This window comes from Balaenoptera ricei, chromosome 9, assembly GCF_028023285.1.
Source record: "Balaenoptera ricei isolate mBalRic1 chromosome 9, mBalRic1.hap2, whole genome shotgun sequence".
Lineage (NCBI taxonomy): Eukaryota > Metazoa > Chordata > Mammalia > Artiodactyla > Balaenopteridae > Balaenoptera > Balaenoptera ricei.
Genome location: NC_082647.1, coordinates 52,227,159 through 52,240,387, shown reverse-complemented (window position 1 = coordinate 52,240,387; position 13,229 = coordinate 52,227,159). Strand labels below are relative to the sequence as shown.

General features: G+C 37.4%; 1 protein-coding gene across 2 annotated transcripts in view; it reads left to right on the top strand.

The window, feature by feature from the left end:
- The first annotated feature begins 2,612 nt into the window (after positions 1 to 2,612).
- PALS2 (protein associated with LIN7 2, MAGUK p55 family member) overlaps positions 2,613 to 13,229 on the top strand; it is a 128,090-nt gene continuing 117,473 nt past the window's right edge. For both annotated transcript variants that reach the window (XM_059933765.1, XM_059933766.1), the window contains exon 1: positions 2,613 to 2,629. The gene's annotated coding sequence lies outside the window, so the exon portion shown is untranslated. The remainder of the gene's footprint in view (positions 2,630 to 13,229) is intronic.

Below are 13,229 nucleotides of genomic sequence, written 5' to 3'. Positions count from 1 at the left end.
TTTCATTTTGCTTGCCAGCTGATAATGAAGAAAGTGCTCATGTGAACACATTACAAGTAAAACTTGTTTGGGAGAGAAAACTATATTTTTAACAATGCCTGTATAGGCATGTGACTCAAGCATTAAATAGCACAGTATAGATGTAAGTTTTATTCCAACAGCTCCTGTTCTGTGGGAGAATCTATGAAAAGACAGACCTTGGGAAACTTTTTATAAACAACTAATTATACAGTAGATCTTTCTGAAATATTTGCTTGGGGTTCCAGAATCCATTCTCATCATTATATTTTGGCATAAGTTGTCGTGCTACATTAAGTATTGTGGCCCAGGTAATGTTATAGGATATTAACGCTAATGTGAAATCCTAAGCACAGAATTATTTTGAAACAGATGCCCAAGATATAGTGCTATTAGCATAACAAGCCCTCTGGTAATAGAGCTTTTTTTTTTTTTTAAATAAAGTTGACAAAAGTATGGATAAATGAGTGAATGAATTCATTCTTGCAACCTGCCTTTCTTGAGAAACTACTACACATCAGGCACTGTTGTCTTCACATCAAATTCTCATCATGGGCTCTAACAGAGCTAACATAACGTGGAAATTATACCAGCTGCTGAACCCCAGTGCTCATTCTTCTATAGCAAAATCCAAGGCACCACTTTCTTAAAAATCAATGTTACTGAAAAAACAGCAGTCAGCAGCTGTTTTTTAAAGTGGACACATAGCCAAAGGAAATATTTATCTTGTATTTCAGTTACAGATGGAGATCAGCTGTTTCTCAAATCAGGTTTTACTGAAAAGACTAAGGCACTGTTGTCATTGCTAAAGACATAATAGATAAGGGGAGAGATTTATTGGTTAAGGTTACAGGAATGACAGGCTCCTTGTTTAATGGAAGAGACAGAAGAATAGATGAATGAATAGGTGTGGTATTATGATAACATCATGCATAGGGCACTGGGGTAGCAGGGAGAGAAGGCACCTAACTCAGCATGGAGATCACTGAAGTTTCCAGTCAGAAGTAAAGAACTTATTTGCATCTGTCAAGGGAAGGAGCTAGAAAAGTGTGCTCCAGCATAAAGAATGACACGAGTGACCTTGAGAACTGTGATACAAAAGGTGTATCCAAGCCGTCGGAAATGAGTCTGGATGCAGGCAGGGCCAGGTGACGACATGCTAAGAAATTTTAACTACATCCTGAGGTGATGGGAACTGCTCTGGATTTCACGCAGGGCTGTGACATGGTGGCAATTTGCATTTCTGGAACAACTAGTCTCTGATTGGAGCACGGACAGGACCTGGACAAATCCTGAGGCAGGAAGACCGTTAGGCAGCTAAGGCACAAATAGTGTCAAAGATATTCATGAAAGCTAGCATGGAGGCAGCAGGGATGGCAAAGAGAGGATTTGGGCATGTTCTCGCCTCCTGGGGGTGGGTCTGTAAAGAGCCTCCCTCTCAGAAAGGGAAGAAAGGCAGAACCAGTTTGCCTACTTGGGTTCTACAGGAGGCAATACACATATAAAACAGTCCTACACATCTTAAGTACTTAGAAATACACATCTAGAACACATTCCTAAATGTCTTAAATAATTACTCATATGATAGAGAGTATAAATTTACTATCCCCATAAGAAAAGATGTCTTTTGGAACACATATTCATTAAGAAGGAATTATCATACTTCATGAAGTCAATCTGTCTGCAATTGTCAAATGTTGCCCTTTCTCTGAGGAAAATCACCAATGTAGACACGCATGTACACCACACTTCATTTTTCTCTCCTAAGTCTAGTTTGTAGACATCATTAGGTATAGCAAACAATATGTAATCTATTTTATACATTCGTGCCGAATAAAAATTGCCGGATTCAATTACATTTCAAGTGGCAGAGCAATAACACATAAACAGGGAAAGTAGCAATATGTTCAAACGAAGTAGGCAAACACAACTTTTCAGGAATATATTTATTGTGGATGTCAAGGTGCTCTTCTGCTACAAAAAAATGTTGTTTAGGTATATCATGCTACTGACTTGACACCAGTTTGTAATTTTAAGCGAAGAGTTTTTCCTCACCTATTTCAGTCCCAAGAAATGGAGTCATTTTAAAATGATGGGAAGAAGAGATAGAATGTGATAGCCTTGCTTATATAAATATAGCCCTGAAAGATTCGAGCATTTAGAGTTGGTTTGCCCAGAAACCACTAGAGCTATCTTTACCAACACCTAAGTCATTAGAAATGAAACGCATTCTAGATCAAGCCTGAACTGGCAGAATTGCCCCACTTGTTTCTATTTTCAAGTTATCTGGGCTGATCTAAAGTTTAAATACTTTTCAAGCTTAATTAGATGAAACACTTAAGTTATACAAGCATTTAATACTGAGTTGGAAATTGAAAAACAGATACTATGAAATCCCTAGGTAAAAAGAAAAATCAAGCAACATCTGCAAGTCCCATTTCTCTATCACTTGGGACGGATGTGTTTATACAGATCCAAATCTTTAAATAACCAAATGCCTCTGAAATGATTTTTTTTTAACTTTTTGCACAGTATTGCTGATCTGTGGAAAGGCCTGAAGATCCTCACACAGCTGTTGTCAAAGAATGATTTGCGAAGGCGTCAGGAGGAGGTAGTACTCACCACAGGTGTTCCGATTATCGCTTCTTAGAATTCGCAAACTCTGGGAAGGTAGGAGAGCACCTAACTCATGGGGCTGTGCCAGCATCCAAAGAGTGCTTGCTATTTTGGTGTGAGTTTTATAGGGATCCATTTATGAAGATTTTTCTCCCTGACATTTAGCAGAGCTGTTTTATAGTCATGAGAAAGGAGAGTGATTTTAATAAATTATGGGGAAATTATAGCACAGTGCCTTACACTCACTCAACGCACATTGCTGAATGAATACATGAGAGCACCCCTCCCTCCCAATAAAGCATAAGAAACAGAATTTGAAAACTGTAAGAAGCGTTAAAGATCATCTATCTTGGCATCCCATGGCACCCACAGATACCCAGTTTTACAGATGAATAAACTGAGACCCGGGGACTTTAAATAATTTGCCCAAGGTCATACAGTTAGTTTAGTAGTGAGAACAAGAGATGCCAAACAAATAAGAGGATATTCATTTATTTGTTCGCTCACCAGGGAGTCTGCTAACTTATTTACTTTTATAGATCATTAGGGCCTTCCTTTAGCCTGCACATTATAGGTACTCAATAAAGTCCATGAAATTCATTCATTCATTGTTTATTCACTCATTTGTTCATTCATTCAGATAATCTTTATCTGAATACCTACTCTGTGCCAGGTATCAGGTATATGATCATTTGGATCATTTTCTCCTTCAAAAAAAATATACTAGAATCAAATACATATTTTCATTTTTTGAGTAAGAATTAATATTCCTATGTCAAATCATATCATTAGCCTGTCTAGTACTACACTCTGCCCCCAGCAGGATCTTCTAGCTGGGATTCTTGTAAGAAAGTTGAATCTCCCCATCCCAAAGCTTATTTAGCCCATTATGCAAGGCTGCACACAACCATGGGTCCTCGACTGACTTACTACCTCAGGCTGTGGGTTAATGCTCTGTTTCATGAGATTTGACTACCCTTGTTATGGTGGTTTATATAACCACAGATGTTCCCTGGTAACTGCAAAAGAATCCAGCTCATTCAAAATTGCGATAATGTTAATTCCATGAACAGCTCACTAAATTCCATGGTAAGCATAAAATAGAATGTTTCTGTTTACTATTGTTATTTACGGCATGTGCCCTTTGATGTCATTACTTTTTTCTTTTATCCATCTTCCCTTTTTAATTTGATAAATATTCATCCCTGTCCAGTTTCCACCTTTCAAAGATCAGATAGCCTAATTTAACACTTTATCGTCATACATATTCTTGCTTATAATAACACAGTTTTTATTTCAAACATTACTAAATACTTTTCATTTGGCATTGTAGCATTTCATACTGCATCCTTGTGAGATTACCACAAGCAAAGAGGTTTTATACTTCTTCGCCCTGAGTCATATGGTTCATTTAGGTTAACTTGCTATATCAAAGATAGCTTAAAAAATTCTAAAAAAGAATTCTATGTCTGTCAAGATGACATTAATCACTACACTTTTATTCCCTGTTAACCAGCAGTTCCCAAACTCATGAGAATCACCTAGAGGGCTTGTTAAAACACAGATTGTTAAGTGGAAGCCACCCAGTGCCCACTGATGGATGAATGGATAAACAAAACGTGGTACACCCATACAATGGAATATTATTCAGCCTTAAAAAGGAAGGAAATTCTGACACATACTACAACATGGATAAACCTTGAGGAAATTATGCTAAGTTAAATAAGCCAGTCACAAAAAGACAAATACTGTATGATTCACTTATTTGAGGTACCTGGAGTAGTCCAATTCACAGAGACAGAAAGTAGGATGGTGGTTGCCAGGGGCTAAGGGGAGGTGAAATGGAAAGTTGTTGTTTAATGAGTATAGAGCTTCTGTTTTGCAAGATGAAAAGAGTTCTGGAAATGGATGGTGGTGATGGTTGCACAACAACGTGAATGTATTTAAGACTAGTGAATGGTACACTTAAAAATGGTTAAGATGGTAAATTTAATATTATGCATATTTTATCCCAGTTAAAACACACACACACACACAGTCCCAGATTGCCAGACTTTTGCAGAGATACTCATATCGTAGGTTCAAGGTGGGGCCTGAGAATCTGAATTTCTAACAAATTCTCAGGTGATTCTGATGCTACTGGTTTGGGGTCTATAACCTGAGAACTGCTGAGATACACAAAGTTAGTGACAGCTCTAGAAGTTCTATATAAAAAGGGTTTATGGGTAATAATCTGTTGTAAGAAAGATGAGGGGATTTGCCTTTCCAGTTTTCATAGTGAGCACACTGCCTTCAGATTGCATGTTTATTTGGAGAAGCTTTAACGGGAGAGCTGAAGAAAACGAAACCAGCTGCCCACATCTCTGAGCCACCTCTTGGTGACACAGCTGTACCTAGCTAATTGCTCAGGTCATCTCATAAATCCTAAGTGTAAAGGGGAAAATTAAAGAACTTGACATTTTTGCACTTAACAGATACAATCTCTTTCTTTAATTTTACAGTTTTTCTTTTAAATTGGAAAAGAGCAAGTAGGCATTTTTTAAAAGAAGAGAGGAAAATATGAAACATTAATCAAATGAAGAGCTATATGTTGAGTACCTGGGCAAATTAAGCGTGAAGCAATGTGATAAGCTCTATCGAATTAAAATTCATAATACTCCCTGGGGTGTGCTAGGACAGCAGTCTCATCAACTGCTGTAGAAAGTGTATACCACAAATACCCTGGAAAGATTTGACCATATATGTCGAATATCCATATCTTTCCACCCAGTGATCCCACTTACAGAAATATATCCTAAAGAAATAAAAATGTAGAATATCAGAATACTTACCACAACATACCACTTGTGGGAGTATAAAATGTCATAATCCTGATGGAAGGAAATTTGGCAATATCTAACAAAACTACATATGCATTTACCTTTGACACAGCAAGTTCTAAGTCCTATCTCAAAGGTACAGCAGCAAAAATATGAAAAGACATATGCACAACACAAGCCTATTAATTTCAGTATATTTATAACAGGAAATGTTTGGAAACAACCTAACTGTCCATCAATGAGGGACTGATTAAAGAAACTAAGGAACATTCACACAATTGAATACTATGCAGAAGTAAAAAGAAATGAGGACTGTCTTGATATAGTATATTACATGGGGATCTCCAGGATATATAATATAAGTGAAAAAAGTAATGTGCAAAACAAAAACAGAGTGCTACCCTTTGTGAGATAAAGGGATGTGTGTATGTATATTTCCCCCTTTTTTGCAAAAATTAATAGAAGAATAAACCAAACACTAGTACAAATGATTAGTCATCAGGGAAAAACAAAAGTACAGTGGGATACCTACAAGAACAGATAATATTACTAAGACAGAAATTATCAGTGTTGGCAAAGATGAAGAACAAATAGAACTCATACACTGCTGGATGAAGTGTAAGTTGGAACATCCACTTTTAGAAACTCTTTGGCAATATATACGAAAGCCTGAACACACACGTACCACGTGACCCAGGAATTCTACTCTTGGGAATGTACCCACCAGAAATACATATGTGCACTAAGATGCATGTATAGTATACCATAATTTATTTATCCATTTTGCTGTTGATGGAGAAAAGGGTTTCTAGTTTTTAGCTTTAACAAATAATGCTTCTTGAACGTTCTTGTATGTGTCTTTTAATATAATAGAATACGTTAGCAGCAATGAAAAAGTGAATACTTCTACTGCACACAGCAACATGGATGGATCTCATAAATAAATATATTGTTGCATTATCTTATTTATATATAGTTCTACATATGGCAAATCTAACCTAGTATCTGAAGTCAGGAGAGTGGTCATCTCTGGAGGGAAGAGTGGCATAGGAGTGGAAAGGGCATAAGGGCAATTTCTGGGGTGCTAGAAATATTCTACAAAGTGGGTGCATGGGTATATTCAGTTTATGAAAAATCATCAAGCTGTATGATCATGATGTGAATATTTCACTATATGTATAGTACACTTTTTAAATGGTTTAAAAGCATAAAATTATTAAATCTAAAGGGAGGGAGGAAGCAGGGTGGAGGAGATGGCTGGAAAGCAAGACCTTTCTGAATCTATCTTGTATAGTTTTGCCTTTGGAATCATGAACATATTTTACATATTCAAAAAATAAATTCAATGAAATAAGAAAAATGTATAGATGCATGTATTAAAAGGAGGTAATTAAAACTATGTTTTCTCAGATGTTAAATAAATTCTGAGATAGATAGATATAGATAGATGATAGATGTAAATAGATATAGATATATTTTTAAAGAGTACTCTATAGCAAGCTATTCTTTCAGGATTTAACATAAGTCTGAAAATGGACAAAGCCAAGTCCTCTGAAATGCTAGAATGATTATTCTAGATTCGGTCTAACAGCTTGAAAAAAAGTGATGAATGCTAAAAGCTCAAAAGCTCAAGCTGTAGGGAAACAAAGAAGGACGATAGAAAAATGAACAGCTGGAAAAGCACTGGTTACTATCCAAAACAAAGAGATGTACTGCGGTTAGGCACATACTAACCTAATGGCCTTTGGAACTGACAAAAATGTGTTTGAGAAGCTGTAACATCAAGGCAGGTGGCTCTGTGAGCTAAGCAGTAAACTAAATGCCCAGACAGAGCCCCCATTCGCTTGGCCTTGGCTGAGTCAGTTCAGAACATTTAATACTGACAGCTGCAGAACTGTGCAAAATGGTGAGTAAAAAACAAACAAACAAAATGGTCAAGTGGTTCATAACTGTTTTTTATTATGCACTTTAGCACCTCCTTCCAACTACTTCATGCCCAAGATTTTCCCAAATGGTGCTAAGCTAATGGAGGTGGGAGGATAATTGGAAGAAGCCTAGAATCCTCATCTTGGGGAGAGGCAAGAAATATAATTGTGTATGCAATAAGCAATCTGATTTTAATCTGTAAAGAATTCTGACCCCCAGTGGATCTTATGCCATAATGGGGTCAGAAGTTTGAACATCTTTCTAGTTTGGGGGTTCACATATAGCTCTGCACCTTACTAATTTTGTGACCTCAGCTATCTCTTTAATCTTTTTGGACTTCAACTTTCCTCATCTGTAAAATGATAAGGAACCCTGTTGGGTTGTTCTAAGATTAGATCAGATAAGGTACATGATGTATTTAGCACAGTGTAAGCATTTAAAACCAACTAACATTACCATGCTACCACACTCTATCTTTTCCTCATGCATTACTAACTAGAAAAAAAGTGAGTGGAATGGATTGACATTTATTCACCACCTATTATGTGCTAGATGCCTCACTAAGCATTTAAATAGTACAATAATAATAATAATAATAATTTTTATTTATTTTATTTAATCTTTGCAAAACTCTCATGAGGTTACAAATAAGGTAATGATGTTCACAGCTCCTATGTGGCAGCACAAGGATTTGAGTCCATAGTTCTCTGACTCCAGAAATTACTTCTCTGTGTCTACAAGGAAGTAATCATCAGGATGAAAAGAGAACCATATCAGGGGGATAGTCTGTGACTGCCAGGAAAGCATTGATTAGTCATTCATAAAATAGCTCAAACACACACCAAGAACTAAGCAAAGGGCTTACTCCCTCTTAGAATAGATAGAGACAGTTCTCTTTGGAAGATGGAGGCGGGCTGAACTGACAAAGTGTGGGCAAATTGAAGTTGGTGACCTACAGAACAGTGCCTGGTACAATAAGTGAGTGAATGAGGACATTTAATATGGAGAAAAGGTTCCTCGGTCACTATACGTCCTCTGGATGAAGCTGAGGTCAGAATTTAGGGGGCCAGGGAAAACAAGAGGACTTAGACCAATGAACATATATTCTAAACCAAAGCCAGGGATCATAGAATAAAATATTAAAATTGTCCTGAAAAATCCAAACAAGACTAACAGTTGCTGTAATTATAAGAAGTAGGTGAGCTCATGTTGATGTTGAGAGCTCAAGGCTGGACAGAGGTCATAGGTGGAGGAGGAGAATATGAGTAAGACATAGACCAAGGAAGTTCAGACTGGTCAATGGAATGAACAGAGAGGGAGGAAAATATAGACCAAGCAGGAAAGCACAATTAGTTTTCATCTATGGATCCCAGGACAGTGGCTGTTGGCCTATAATTCTGGTTTTAGGTAATTAATGTAATAAGAGTAGGTATTGTTTCATGAAACTTTCAGTGTATGTACTGGATCACATTATAAAATGTATTTTTTACTATGGGCCATGAAATCTCCTGCTTCAGGGAATTTGGGACCTACTTGAAAATTATACTCCTGTTAATGGTAGTTAGGGAAATAAGCTACAACTGTTGATTAGGAAGGACCCATGGTCCAGATATGCCTCAAGGGGCAGCCTTACCTTGATAAAATCACCACGTTCCAAGGTCTATTTCACCATTCCATGGGCAAAGGAATTTGATTGTGCTGCCCATGAAGAGATGTCCAGTATCTTAGGACTGACTCATGTATTAATATGCAAAGAGAAATATGGCTACATGAAGTTATTTTGATTATCCCCTCCTGGTGGGAAAAATCTGCCTGGGTAGTTACATGAGAATGTGGCTTGGTGCACATTGAATCAGAGTAACAGTAATTAGATTGATCATGTAAGTGGTAGTCATATCTGGGTGTGAAAACTCTCTCTGGTAATAATAATTAATAACAGCTAGCATTTATTGAGAGCTTACTGCATGTCAGACATTGTACTCAATACTTTATATCTCATTTAATCCTCACCCTGAGATTTTTCACTGAGGAGATACACCTGCCAAGCAGATGGCACGTTGATGTCAATTAGTCAACCTACCCTTCTTCTGAACACCTGCTAACAAATTGTCTCTTTGACTCCACCTTACCAGACTGCTAATCTTGCTTGCTAACACTGTTCCCACACTTGCCTAAACAACACTCCTGAAGTCCCTGCAAGGAGCACCAGCCGGGTACACAAGCCCTAGAATAACATGGAGAATTTTCCAGAGAATCAATCTTCCTTGATGGTAAACAATTTCAAATATTTTATATGAAACAAACTGGGTATATTATGAAGCACAATACAAAATTTGAATGAATTGTAATTTCATCCTTAAAGTAAAAATCTTGAGATCTCTCTTTTAGGGTACTTGGTGGAAAAGTTTTAAAATCAGAGTCCAAGGGCAGCACAAAGCAGCTGAATGGGCCTAAATTTCCTGAATTATAATCACATATTTGCCACATTTCCTACTGCACTGCCCAGCTCACCTTGACTGAATTGGGTGGTTTAAATTTCATGAGCCCCATATTGACAATTAGCTCTTAGGTTCTGTCTATAGGTAGCTAATTTTATACAGTAACATTTTTTTCAAAATTAGAATGTATTTTCTTTCTCTGACTTAAAAAGGAACACAAATTTATCGTAGAAAGTTTTGAAGATATAGAGCCACATAAAGAACAAATCTTTAAGCGCCTTAAACTCACCAATATGAAGGAAATAAGATTGTTAACATTTTAACAAACAAATAGTTTTGAGTATCTGCTATGTGTCCAGCAACTATTGTAAACTTTGGGGCTACACTGTGAATTAGACAAAGTCCTTGCCTTCAAAGACATTCTACTTCTTCATTCTTGTAGATATAGATGATAGAGATAGAGATATAGAAATATACAAGTATATTTTTATAAGGCTGGGATACTACTCACATTCTTTTATTAGGTGATTTTTTATTTAACAGTATGTTATAAACATGATTTTATTTTATTACACTTTCATCTACACCATAGTTGTTAAAAGCTGCCCAGTAACTAGGGACACAAAATTTATTGTCTAATAAGCCTCCAACTTATTGTTAGATTTTAGGTTGTTTTCAATTTTTCTTTCTTATAAATATACAAAGATGAATATTTTTACAGACAAATTTTTGTGTATATCTATGATTATTTCCATTGGATGAATTCTTTTCAGATCAACATGATCTTCTTTTTGGGTCAAAGATCATGCATGTTTTCATGACTTTTAATGCATTATCAGAAAGAGTTATACCAGCCTATATGTTCAAAAGCAGTTTATGATAATGTCTGTTTTCTCATACCTCAACATTATGTATTTATTATTAAAATTTTTAAACCAATTTGTAGGTGAAAATTGGCTTCTTGTTTTAATATATATATTTTTAAAATTTCTCATGAGATAAAAAACTCATTGGCTTCTGCAGTTCATCTTTTGTGAATTGCCTTCTCATGTCTATGCTTTGGCCATTTTTTTTTTTATAAATTTATTTATTTATTTATTTATTTATGGCTGTGTTGGGTCTTCATTTCTGTGCGAGGGCTTTCTCCAGTTGCGGCGAGCGGGGGCCACTCTTCATCGCGGTGTGTGGGCCTCTCACTATCGCGGCCTCTCTTGTTGCGGGGCACAGGCTCCAGACGCGCAGGCTCAGCAGTTGTGACTCACGGGCCTAGTTGCTCCGCGGCATGTGGGATCTTCCCAGACCAGGGCTCAAACCCGTGTCCCCTGCATTGGCAGGCAGACTCTCAACCACTGCCCCACCAGGGAAGCCCTGGCCATTTTTTTATTGGGGTTGGCTATCTTTTTTCCTCTCTTATTTGTAAGGGTTTTTCCTTTTAAATAAAGTATATAATGACTTTTTGTCTGCCACATATGGTACAGCTATTTTTCAGTTTATAACTTGCATTTTAATTTATTTACTGAGTTTTGACGTTGAAGAGTTTTAAAATTTTATGTGGTCGATAATTTCATTTTATAACTTCTGGTTTGTAGCTTAGAAAGGCCTCTCCCACCTCAACACCTACTACCTTTTTAATTCTTTCTAATTCCAAAGGATAACATCACAAAATGTGTTGGACACATTCTGAATATCTCTCAGATTTGAGGCAAGAAATATGATCCTTCAATTTTCAGGAAAAAAAACTGGGGGGAAAGAAGGGTCATAGAGAGAGAAGAGGGGTAGGTAGTGCTTTGAGACATGCATGTTACTGTACCCTTTTCTTCCCAGAAAGGAACTAGACTCTAATCCAGTGGTCTTGGGTAGGGCCCAAGAATTTGCATTTCTAACAAGTTCCAAGATGAGGCTCATGGCTGCTCTAGTCTGTAACAATAGGTGAGAACACTAGAATTCCTTAATATAACAACCAATTTGAATTGATTTACTTCATCCTTTTTCTAATCTAATAACTTTCACTAATATGACACAATAAGATAAATTTAAGAGTCTGAGCAAATTTTCTCTAGCGTACCTGTCCCCACTCAGCAGTCCCCACTCAAGACCTGGCCAAATGAGAAAGACTGTGTCCAGACACTGAGTTTCCAGAAGGTCTCCATGGCTCCCTGAGCACCTGAGATTCTCCTGAGGTCACTGGCCCACATCTGGTTCTGACTGAGCACTGGGAGAGGGTCCATTCTTTTCTGCTTCGGTAACTACTTTGTAAAAATCTCTGTGGTGAATGGGATGTCAAACTCTTCTCTGAGCTACAAAGTGGGTTTTTTTCCTTTTTAAGTAGCAAACCAAATTTCCATTTCTGAGATTTATATTTGTTTTAAAACAAAAATATTATGCAAGTCAGACCTCAAAGCCAGCTAATACCACCATGCCTCTCATCCTCATCATCCTTGTATAAATGCAAGCTCCCAAGGGCTTAATCTTCAATCCTCCCTTCTCTGTGCTTCCTCTCCAAAGACTGCTTTGCCAGGGCTGCTCACTTTCCCCGTCATTTCCACTATGTTTTTCTGAAATCCCTTGTTCTACCCCCAGATAAGCTCTTCTACATCCTTCCATGTTTTTCCCACAGCTGGGAGTCATCCCAGACCCGTTCCTCATTCCCCACATCCAGACACAAAATCTAGAAGACCATGTCATCTCAACATCTCTCAAACCTGTCCATTCTTCTAATCCCTGTTGTTATTGCCTTAATTCAAACCCTTAGGATCTGTCCCCTGGAAAGGCTGCGTGGTACAGAAATGAATACACAAATGATTTGGTACCAGAGAGACTTGTTCTTGACTCACATCCACTGCTTATTAATGGCCTGACACTGGAACAATAACTTGACATTTCTGAGGCTTCCTCCTCTTTAAAATGGGAATCGGCTCCATCTCGCAGGCATGCCTTGTGGGTTAATAAGATAGCGTATGTGAGAGGCTTAACAGGCTGCTCCACCCACTAGGTCTTCAACAAATATGGGTTTCCTTCCCTACTCAATCTTTATTTTTTTATTTATTTATTTTTTTTTTGGATTAGGGCTCACCCTAATGATCTCATTTTAATTTAATTACTTATTGAAAGACCCCATCTCCAAATATAGTCACATTCTGAGGTACTGGAGGGTTAGGACTTCAACATACAAATTTGGAGGCAGGGAACACGACTCAGTCCATAGCCTACTCAATCTTTAGTTCTTTGATTTTGATCAGTGTTTGCTCATGGGTCCCCTGTTCTCCAAAAGAACATCCACACTATCACCAGAGAAGCCTTTCTGAACCAGAAATCTGATTTTTTTTTTTTTAAAGCAATTAGGTTCTTAACATTGCTGGCAGGACAAAGCCACAGCAGAGATGCTCCAGGCACTGTCCTCCGTCTGCCTTTA